We start from the raw sequence: 10,080 nt of genomic DNA, 5'->3' as shown, positions 1-10,080 counted from the left end.
AAGGGTTTAGAAAGAAATGACCTTTAAATCTAAGGATTCCCACAATATAGTTGTAACGTCTGCTTGTCTTTGTGCTTGCTCCTCAGTACTAAGGACTGGAATGTCACTGGAATTTCTTTTCAGTTCTCTTCTTCTGCCAAAATTTTTTTAGAAGAAAAAGATGTCTATCTGCTGTTTCCTTATTTTTTTGCAGGAAAACATAGGGTTGTTGACTTCCTCTCCCCTCCCTTCCTTCCTTCTTTCCGAAGGTACTCATCTAAGAAAAAGGAGAACCAAATTATTGTTCCTGTTCTCTTTCTTAAGTCACTTTTATGCACTGTCCATACTACCCTCAGTGCTAAACCTCACAGGCAGGCAGAGCAAAAGGACACGAGATTCATAAGAGGGCATTGAGAGAGCCAGGGAGAAGACACGGCCCTCCCTTCTCAGGGACCAGTAAGTAGATTTCCTGCTTACTCTCTAATGACACCAAGATGATAAGTGATAAACACTATACAAATATATAAGTATATGTATACTTTCTATAACATTGCTATGTTTTATTGTTTGTGCAAATATTAATTAGACATATTACTGTGAATAGCACATTTCACATTACATATAATAAATGTTCATTTGTTCCGATGTGCTTCTTACATTTTTTTAAACCTTGGTATGGTCTCAGGTTATGGATATTGTTAATTTTTTTGTAGAAGTTCTGTCCAAGTCTGTAGCTGATTTAGACAAAACTAGCACAAAAGAAAAAAATGTCTGATTCCCATAGCAGGCAGTAAAGCCTTATCTTTCATAATCTAATGTGTGCTGAAAAAAATAACATTTGAAATGAATTATTTGCTATGGGCAATGGCTAATCTTTTTGTTCATGCTTTAAATTAACCGTGATAACTAAGCTGGAGCTGTTGGTGTAGACAGAGAGTAAATTGTGTCATTAGAAGAGGAATATACCAGCAATAGAGTTGATTTACTAAAGCCAAATTGGTTGCTCACTTTGCAAGGGAATTTTGCTTATGTTTAGTGAATGTGGCAACGAAAAGTCACTTTGCAGAGAATACCCAATCATGTGCAAGGAGAATAAAGTAAGTAATTTAAAAAAACAGTGTTTTTTCTTGCGCATTATTGGAACAGCCTTTTTGTCTTTATAAATCAACACTGTTGAGTGTTCTGTCCAGCTCTAACACTACATCAGAGTCTGCACAGGTACTATGGGAACATTCAATCACTGTGTACAATAAGATCATAGTAATCCATGCGCAACAGGCTATCACTTAGAAAGTGGTATGTGTGTTTGTGTAGCATAAGCATTCAATAAATCAAAACATTAATCTAGTTAATAGCTTTCTTTTTTTTATAACTATTAAACTATTTTTTTCAAATTGAAGCATAACATATGCTGTGCCTATGCTACCAATTCCCAGACATCTGCATTCAGACAGAGTCTGCTGCTGGTGCATAGCAGGTACTCATTCAGTTACAACTGGGAACATTTAGTAAAGGAACAGAGAATACTAATTTTGTAAAGTGTTCACGTAGCGCAGTGAATGAAGTGAAACTGTGTTCATTTCAAACATTCAAACCCGAGTAAGCAAAAATCTTTTTCTTTTCCAATTCATTTGTGTTTAATTGTGTATTCAAAGGTAATGCAGCATTGCAGCTTAACCATAGTAAGCGAAGTGAACACACTGTGTGCATAGCAAGCATTTACTTTTATAAGTGAACAACTTCTTCTTTATTAAATCAACCCCAATAACTGGCCATACATGGGTATTGACAATCAAACTTTCTAAACAAAGGTCCAGTTCACTATCCTTCTGACGATAAGGGGGCAGACAGTGGGATTAAACAAAGCCCAAGCTTGATGGTCAGTGGGAAAAAAATTATCTAGCTCTTGAAGTGAGAAGGGAGAAAAATAATGCCATACTGTTGGTGTCAAGGGAAGGAATAGCACCCCATTGTTGGATTCAGTGGGAGGAATAGTTCCCTGTCATTGGTGTCAGTGGAGAAAAAGTGCCCCATCATTGGTGTCAATGGGAGAATAATGCCCCATCATTGGTGTCAGTGTGAGGAATAGTGCCCCATCATTGGAATAAGTGGGAGGAATGGTTCCTCATCATTACAGTCAGTGGGAAGAATATTGCTCCATTGTTAATGTTAGTGGAAGGCTTTATGCCCCATTGTTGATGCCATTGTGAGGGCTAGTGCCACATCATTGGTTTCAGTGGGAGGAATAATGTCCCATCATTGGAGTCAGTGAGAGGAATAGTATCCCATCATTGGAGTCAGTGAGAGGAATAATGTCCCATCATTGGATTCAGTGAGAGGAATAATGTCCCATCATTGGAGTCAGTGGGAGGAATAGTTCCCTGTCATTGGTGTCAGTGGAGAAAACGTGCCCCATCATTGGTGTCAATGGGAGAATAGTGCCCCATCATTGGTGTCAGTGTGAGGAATAGTGTTCCATCACTGGAATCAGTGGGAGGAATGCTTCCTCATCATTGCAGTCAGTAGGAAGAATATTGCTCCATTGTTGATGTTAGTGGAAGGATTTATGCCCCATTGTTGATGCCATTGTAAGGACTAGTGCCACATCATTGGTTTCAGTGGGAGGAATAATGCCCAATCATTGGAGTCAGTGAGAGGAATAGTGTCCCACCATTGGAGTCAGTGAGAGGAATAGTGCCCCATCATTGGAGTCAGTGGAAGGAATAGTTCTCACTCATTGCAATCAGTGTGGGAATAGTGCTCCATCATTGGAATCAGTGGGATGAATAGTGCCCCATCATTGGAGTCAGTGGGAGGAATGGTTTCCCCATCACTGGAGTCAGTGGAGGAATAGTGTCTCATTGCTGGAGTCAGTAGGAGTAATATTGTTCCATTGTTGGTGTTAGTGGAAGACATTATGCCCCATTGTTGGTCTCAGTGGGAGTAATTGTGCCCCGCACTGTTGTCAGTGGTAAAATGTTGCTCCTTAGCAGGAGCCAATGGGAGATATTGCCCCATTGTCAGTATAAGGGAGAGAACATATGCCCCCTTGTTTGTGTCAGTGAGTTAATAGTGCCCCATCATTTGGAGTCAGTGGGAGGAATAGAATTTCAAAGATTTAATTAAATGTGAGCAAAGGGCTGCAGTTTGGGGACCACTGTGCTAAACCTTTCACCATATCTACATCTCTAAATTCCATAGAGGGCTATGTGATTTCATTACCCCCATTGCTCCTCTATGAGACATCTCTCCAAAGTTCTCACCCTTCTTCTTTTAGGTTTTCTTATTTACATAAACTCAACATAATTATGAGAAAGGTTATTTTCAGGCTTCACTTTTGGTGTAAAAAACAAGCACAGTTGGGTTACAGAGGATTCTCAAAAAAAGAATCCTACGTATGCTACATTTTAAATAGTCATAATGCATTCTGTATTGTATAAAGAAGTAACTGAAAAGAAAAAGAGATCTAGTTATATCTATCACCATTCTGCATGGAACTGTCTGTCTGTCTGTCTGTCTGTCTGTCTGTCTGTCTGTCTGTCTGTCTATCTATCTCTGCGTACAAATAGAGAAACATTTTTAGTGCTAACATATCACAATTAATTAATGCACAGAGAAGAGAAAGACAGAAATACTTTTGACTAAAGGTAATGTAACATATGCACCTAGACAAGCATACGGCTAGTGTTACTTTTTTCTAATGGCATAAAGTACGGTGTTAATGTGACCTACATCTGGGCACCTGTCACGGCACTTCCTACAGCTGCTTCACTGCTGTGCTTGGGAAATAGCTTTTCAATTTCCAGCAGATCCCAGCTTGCACATAGAGCAGCTCCAGGAAACAGTTTGTTGAAAATATGAGAAAACACTAAGCATGTACATAAAAGAGACTCATTTGCACAATCATGAAAAAGCTATACCAAACTAACATAGATAATTCTATATAGAAAACAGCAACTGAATCAAAATCTCTTACAGGATTTGTTTGCTTCCGCCTATGGTACCATTTTTATCGCTGAATTCAATTTAATATCACTGAATTCCTTTAAGGTAATGATTCTGAATATGATTGGGTGCACTGTCCATACAATCACAGACATTTCTGAAAAGAGAACAATGACTTAAACCTTTAGCCATATATAGGCAAATTACAGTCACATTTCTGTTTCTGAAAGATCCACCAAATATTTATATAATAATTTCCCAAAAAATTTATTAGGGAATATCGTTTTTAAATACAAATATGAATATCAATAATTATATGAACACATGACACCAAAGCTTAATTTTGAGACTGAAGTGGGAAATAATATGTGGGAAGCCAATGTCAATCTGCAATAGCCCCATTAAATGAAAACAGTTTTCTTTTATTGCTTTTCTAACACACAAAGAGCAACATTTGATTAGTTATTACAGGTTACTGTACAGCCAGGCTCACATCTGTTCAGTGCGAGTTTACCGTGTTGAATATTTTTTAGGTGCACTGCCATTTAGCTATATTAGAACGTGTGTTTTATGAGAAAGTGCACCGAAGATGCAGCATGCAGGACTTTGATGCGCTTTAATGAAAGGGACATTCTAATAGAGTTTAATGGCCGCGCACCTAAAAATGTGTGTAAAACAAACATAAAAACGCAACATGGAAAAACCACACCAAATAGATGTGAATGGGGCCTACAATTCACATTACCCTTACCTTTTACACTGCCTTATTAAATAAATCAGCTGACATATAAATAGGTCCAAATATCTTCCAGCATCATGTGATTGTATTGCCATAATTGTAATGCCTAGATTTTCTACAGGCAGGTGAATACAAAAGAGAATTACAACATCACAGAGTTTTTTTTGTTTTCGTTTTTTTTTTTTAAATTATATAGTGTATGTTGTTATCAGTTGGACAAATTATTCTTACCTCTCACGTAAGAAAAATAGACTTTTCACTTTTCAATAGACTTTTTCCTTAGCTTAGTGAATGTGCTGAAAATGTACCCTCCAAAGAATACCCAATAGCATGCAAGGAAATTATAAAAACAATATTTCTTGCTTGCACATGATTGAATGACAGAAGTTAAAGTGGTTGTAAAGGCTCAATGTTTTTTTACCTTCATGCATTCTATGCATAAAGGTAAAAAACCTTCCGTGTGCAGCAGGCCTCTCAGCCCCCCTAATATTTATCTGAGCACCTTGTGATCCAGTGATGTGCATGAGAGCCTTGGACATTGGCTCCCACTGCTGTCAATCATAGCCAGTGTGCCAATGAGGAAAGAGAGGGGACAGGGCTGAGCTGCGGCTCTGTGTGTGAATGGACACACAGAGCAATGGTTCAGGAGGCGCCTGCTTGTGTGCCCCCAGAGCAAGCTGCTTGTTCTGGGGGCACTTAGCAGCAGGGAGGGACCAGGAGCACTGGTCAAAGACGAGGAGGATTGGGGCTTCTCTGTGCAAAACCACTGCACAGAGCAGGTAAGTATAATATGCTTGTTATTTTAAAACTAAAAAAAATTGCCTTTAATATCTCTTTAAGTAGAGCTTCACCTCATTCACTAAGCTAGGGGAATATTCCCTTGAAAAGTTAAATTCCTTCACAAAGTGAACAGCCCGTTTTTCTTTAGTAAATCAACCCTTCAGATGCTGCAGCTATCCAACACTTCTGGGTGTGCTAGACTGCATGTCCCTGCTGGGCATTGTTCTCCCATTGATCCCCTGGTCACTAATGTGTCCCCCTGAAGTGTTGGGTAGCAGTAAAATCTGCAGCTCTTCAGGAATGTAAAGTTTCAATGTACTGTCTCCCAGAGAAGTAAGTATAAAGAGTCTTCCTTTATAGAGGACTTCTGTTGTACGTTTTTCCACCTGGAAATGGGATTTCCACTAGGTGCATTTTAGACAATAGTAGGGAAAAACATATACTGTATATTATTTTTCTGCATGGTGCCATGACCTTTCTATTTTATTGACAATATCAGTGTCTTAATGGAAACCCGTATTTCAATAGATATAGTGGATGCCAATGCGGGCTTCCTATTTAAAATGCTATTTTCTTGGCTTTCTCTGGTCTCAAGAACTTCAAAGAAATCAAAGATCTCAGCTCTTCTAAAATCATTCTACATCTGGGATCTCTCTCACTTCCCAGGCAAAGGTTGGGGACTGAAGGGAAATCAATATCAGTGTCTTAATGGAAACCTGTATTGCAATAGATATAATGGATGCCAATTCGGGCCTCCTATTGAAAAGGCTAGTTTCTTGGCTTTCTTTGGTCTCAAGAACTTCAAAGAAATCAAAGATCTCAGCTCTTCTAAAATCATTCCACATCTGGGATCTCCCTTATTTCCCAGGCAAAGGTTGGGGACTGAAGGGAAATCCTGTGTTCCTTATTTGTATTCTACACCCATATTTTCTTAGACCTATGAGTACAGAAGACTTTCTTTCACGAAAAACAGCCACACTGCTAAATATGTATAATATATAAAATGTATTAAATGGAAGTTAGGTAAATAATATAGCATACTTTAAGTCTGCAATTATTATATTACACAATACTCTGGCAGAGAACCTCACCATTGGCATTCAGTAGTAATCACTAACAAACACAGAGATTGACCTGCTCCAGAAATTGCAGAGTACAATCTGGACTGGGTCAATCTCAATTTCCAGGGGCCTTCCAGATATCAGATATGCATAGTTACATTGAGCCAAGCTGGCGCAATGTTCATATAAAAATAATAAATAACAAAATATAATTTCTGGAGTTCAGCTTTAAAAATGTAATCAATGAAGGAGGAACGAGGGAATGTAATATATAAACAGATTAAACGTCAGCTATAAAGGGTTCTCTGCGATTTTAGGGATGTTTTTTGTAAAATTAGAATTAAATGCATTTTTATGCCACAAGCCAGCATTTATGTGTTTCTTGTGTAGTCAAGAGGATATTAATACCAAGTGAAACAATTCCAATACAGTTCAGTACTCATTAATAATGTTTCCATCCCAAGAACTTAATGTTACTTTCATTTCCTGTTGCTCATCTGAAGTTTCCTGGACCTCAAACTATTTATGCAGCTTAAAAACAAAAAAGGCATGAGGCCAAAACAAAATACAAATTCTCTAATATGTATTTTCTTCCACTTGGAATCTAAAATGGCACATCACACTGAAACATGAATCTGATTTGTGAGAGCGAGACTCTGGGGTGTGCAAATTAACAATGTGAACATAAGTAATGTAAAATAAATATTAAAAACTATTATCTGCAAGCTTTTTAGATATCTGATAAGCCTCATCATCTCATCAAAAAATAAATTTTTTGAAGTAACTCCGCACACAAATATACCAGCATACTAAAGAAGAAAAAGTGTATACCCACAATCCTTTTTAAACACATCAATGAACAACCCTTTTAAAATTGACTACATTGTCAATCTCATCCCTAGTGTGCTACATGTGGTGTCATTTTAGATTATGTATATACTGTATTTTGTGCACTGTCTATTAGGAAACATTTAGTCCTTCACCCCTCCATTCATTGCAGTTTTCATGGTTTAGCATAAGTCCTCAAAAGTGAAAAAACAAAATCCTGACTGATTGATCAAAAGTTTATTGCAGTATTAAGGCAGTCTGTTACCATGATGTAGGAAGGTAACCTATGACAAATATGGGGCACTATAGTTTCCCTACTTGTGACAACAGATTGCCTTTATTGTCTTCATTAATATGTGTGTTAGCTAATGAAACTACTTTTGGTTCCATTTTACATACATATTAAAGCAGAACTTCACCAAAAAATGGAAGTTCCACTGTTCCTCCTGCTCCTCCCTCTTCTCCTCTAACACTTTTGGAGGATTTTTTTTTTTTTTTTAGGTAGCAAGTAGCTATTTTCAACAGGTGCCTGTTTGACTTCTGCTTGGATCACCTACAAAAATTCACCCACTCTCCCTGGCCGAAACCTTCTGGAACAATTCAAGGGTCCCAGGAGGCTGTTGGTCCATTCACAAAGCTCAGCATGACTAGTGTATGTGCATTGGGGAGCCAGATATCAGGAAATCACAGCTGGTTTCCCACATGCAAGATGGTGGCACTGGGGACCCAAAGACTGGTGAAGAATATGCCCAGGTGAAGACAGCGCTGGATCCCTGGACTGGTAAGTACATGTTTATTAAAAGTCAGCAGCTACAGTAGTTGTAGCTGCTGGCTTTCAATTTTTTTCCAGACTATAGATCCTGTCTAAGTTACATTTTTTCCACATATTTATTCTTACTGGTTAGTTTAGGCTACTGCAAAAGAAAATACAATACAGTTACAATTTTGTTTGGCTTTACTAAAGCTTCCAGATATGCATGCCTGCATGCATTTTACATGGGAAAGTTTTTAACAAAATGAAGTGGCATTTTTTAACTATAAACCCACAGCATGAACATAAACCCAACAAATTATTTAAAGTCAAGGCAGTGAAAGGGTAATTTGTATGAGGCAGAATCAACTTGTGGGTAGCTAGCTGTCACCACACCATCGGTTTAGGTAGCATTGTTCTGCACTGGTTGTCATGTACAGTCCTTGCCCTCCCATGTTGTATTATCAGTACAGGTCTGTGACATTCACTGTTTGGTTGGTATTGATTACAAGGCCACTGTTATTTGTCTTTGTATGGCTTTTCTGACATCATCTGACAAAAAAAAAAATGTGCTTCTTGGTTCCAATAATGTAACAATCTTCTTGTCTGGATCCCTAGTTTAAAATGTTCTATGGCAAGGGTAGGCAACCTTTTGAGCATGGTGTGCCGAAATTTTTTTCGAAGAAATTGAGAGTGCCAGTTATATAAAAAATGTCAACTTTACACACTCAATCATGAAAAAGGATTTTTTATACAGTACATGCTGTAAACTATTTGAATAATAGTAAGTAAACATTGAGCTTTCATGGATGGTAAATAGTAACTTACCCCTTTTCCAGAACACATGTACTGTGAGGTAAGTATAGTAAGGTTAAAATGAATATGTCAGCCGAGGACGTCTGAGAAATATATAGTTAGAAATGAAGTGTGAGGTGATAGTGGTCACCCTAATAAAGTTCTTTCAAATCAAACCCAATCTCTGCACCTTCAGACCCTAAATCACCCCAATTCCTGCACCTTTACACCTCATATCACACCAATTCCTGCACCTTTACCCCTCAGATCACCCCAATACCTGCACCTTTACCCCTCAGATTATCCCAAATCACACCTCCGTTCACCCCAAATCCTGCACTTCTGCACTTCAGATAAGGCCCAATTCATGTTTCTTCGGGCCTCATATCAGCTCCAGTTTCTGCACTTTCATATCCCAGACAGCCTCAATTCCTATTTTCTCAGGCCTCAGATCAGCCCAAATTCTTTCACCTCTACATTTCAGATTAGCTCCAACTCCTGCACTTTCACACCTCAGATCTCCCCAATTCCTGTACCTCCAGACGTCAGATCAGCTCCAATTCCTGCATCTCCAGGCCTCAGATCAGCTCCAATTCCTGTACCTCACACCTCAGATCACCCTAATTCCTGGACCTTCACATGTCAGCTCACACCAATGCCTGCACCTTCATCCGTCAGTTCACCCCAATGTCTGTACTTTTACACCCCAGATCAACCCAATTCCTGTACTTTCACAAACCAGATCAGCCCCAATTCCTGCACCTTCATATTTCAGATCGGCCCCAAATCCTGCACCTTCACACCTCAGATCAGTCCCAATTCTTGCATCTCTGGGCCTCAGATCAGCCCCAATTTCTGCACCTACCCACTTCAGATCACCCTAACTCCTGCACCTCCAGACCTCAGATCATCCCCAATTCTTGCACCTCCAATCCTCAGATCAGCCCCAATTTGTGCACATTCACAACTCAGATCACCCCAATTCCTGCACATTCACACCTCAGGTCTGTCCCCATTTCTGCACCTTTACACCTGAGATCAGTTCCAATATCTTCATCTTCCCACCTCAGGTAAGTCCCAATATCTGCATCTTCCCACCTTAGGTCAGTTCCAATACCTGCACCTTCACACCTCAGGTCAGTCCCAATATCTGCACCTTCACACCTCAGCTTACTTCAATTCATGCACCTCTGGACCTCAGT

General features: G+C 39.0%; 1 protein-coding gene across 1 annotated transcript in view; it reads left to right on the top strand.

Annotated features, from left to right (window-relative positions):
* Nucleotides 1-303: 303 nt before the first annotated feature.
* Nucleotides 304-10,080, top strand: part of ZNF366 (zinc finger protein 366) — a 40,770-nt gene continuing 30,993 nt past the window's right edge. Inside the window, exon 1 of the mRNA XM_089689020.1 lies at nt 304-435. The gene's annotated coding sequence lies outside the window, so the exon portion shown is untranslated. The remainder of the gene's footprint in view (nt 436-10,080) is intronic.

The sequence above is a fragment of the Staurois parvus genome, unplaced genomic scaffold (assembly GCF_062004578.1).
Source record: "Staurois parvus isolate SC_StPar_1 unplaced genomic scaffold, SC_StPar_1.0 ptg000466l, whole genome shotgun sequence".
Taxonomy (NCBI): domain Eukaryota; kingdom Metazoa; phylum Chordata; class Amphibia; order Anura; family Ranidae; genus Staurois; species Staurois parvus.
The sequence above is the reverse complement of the archived record's forward strand: the minus strand, read 5'-3'. Positions and strand labels throughout refer to the sequence as shown.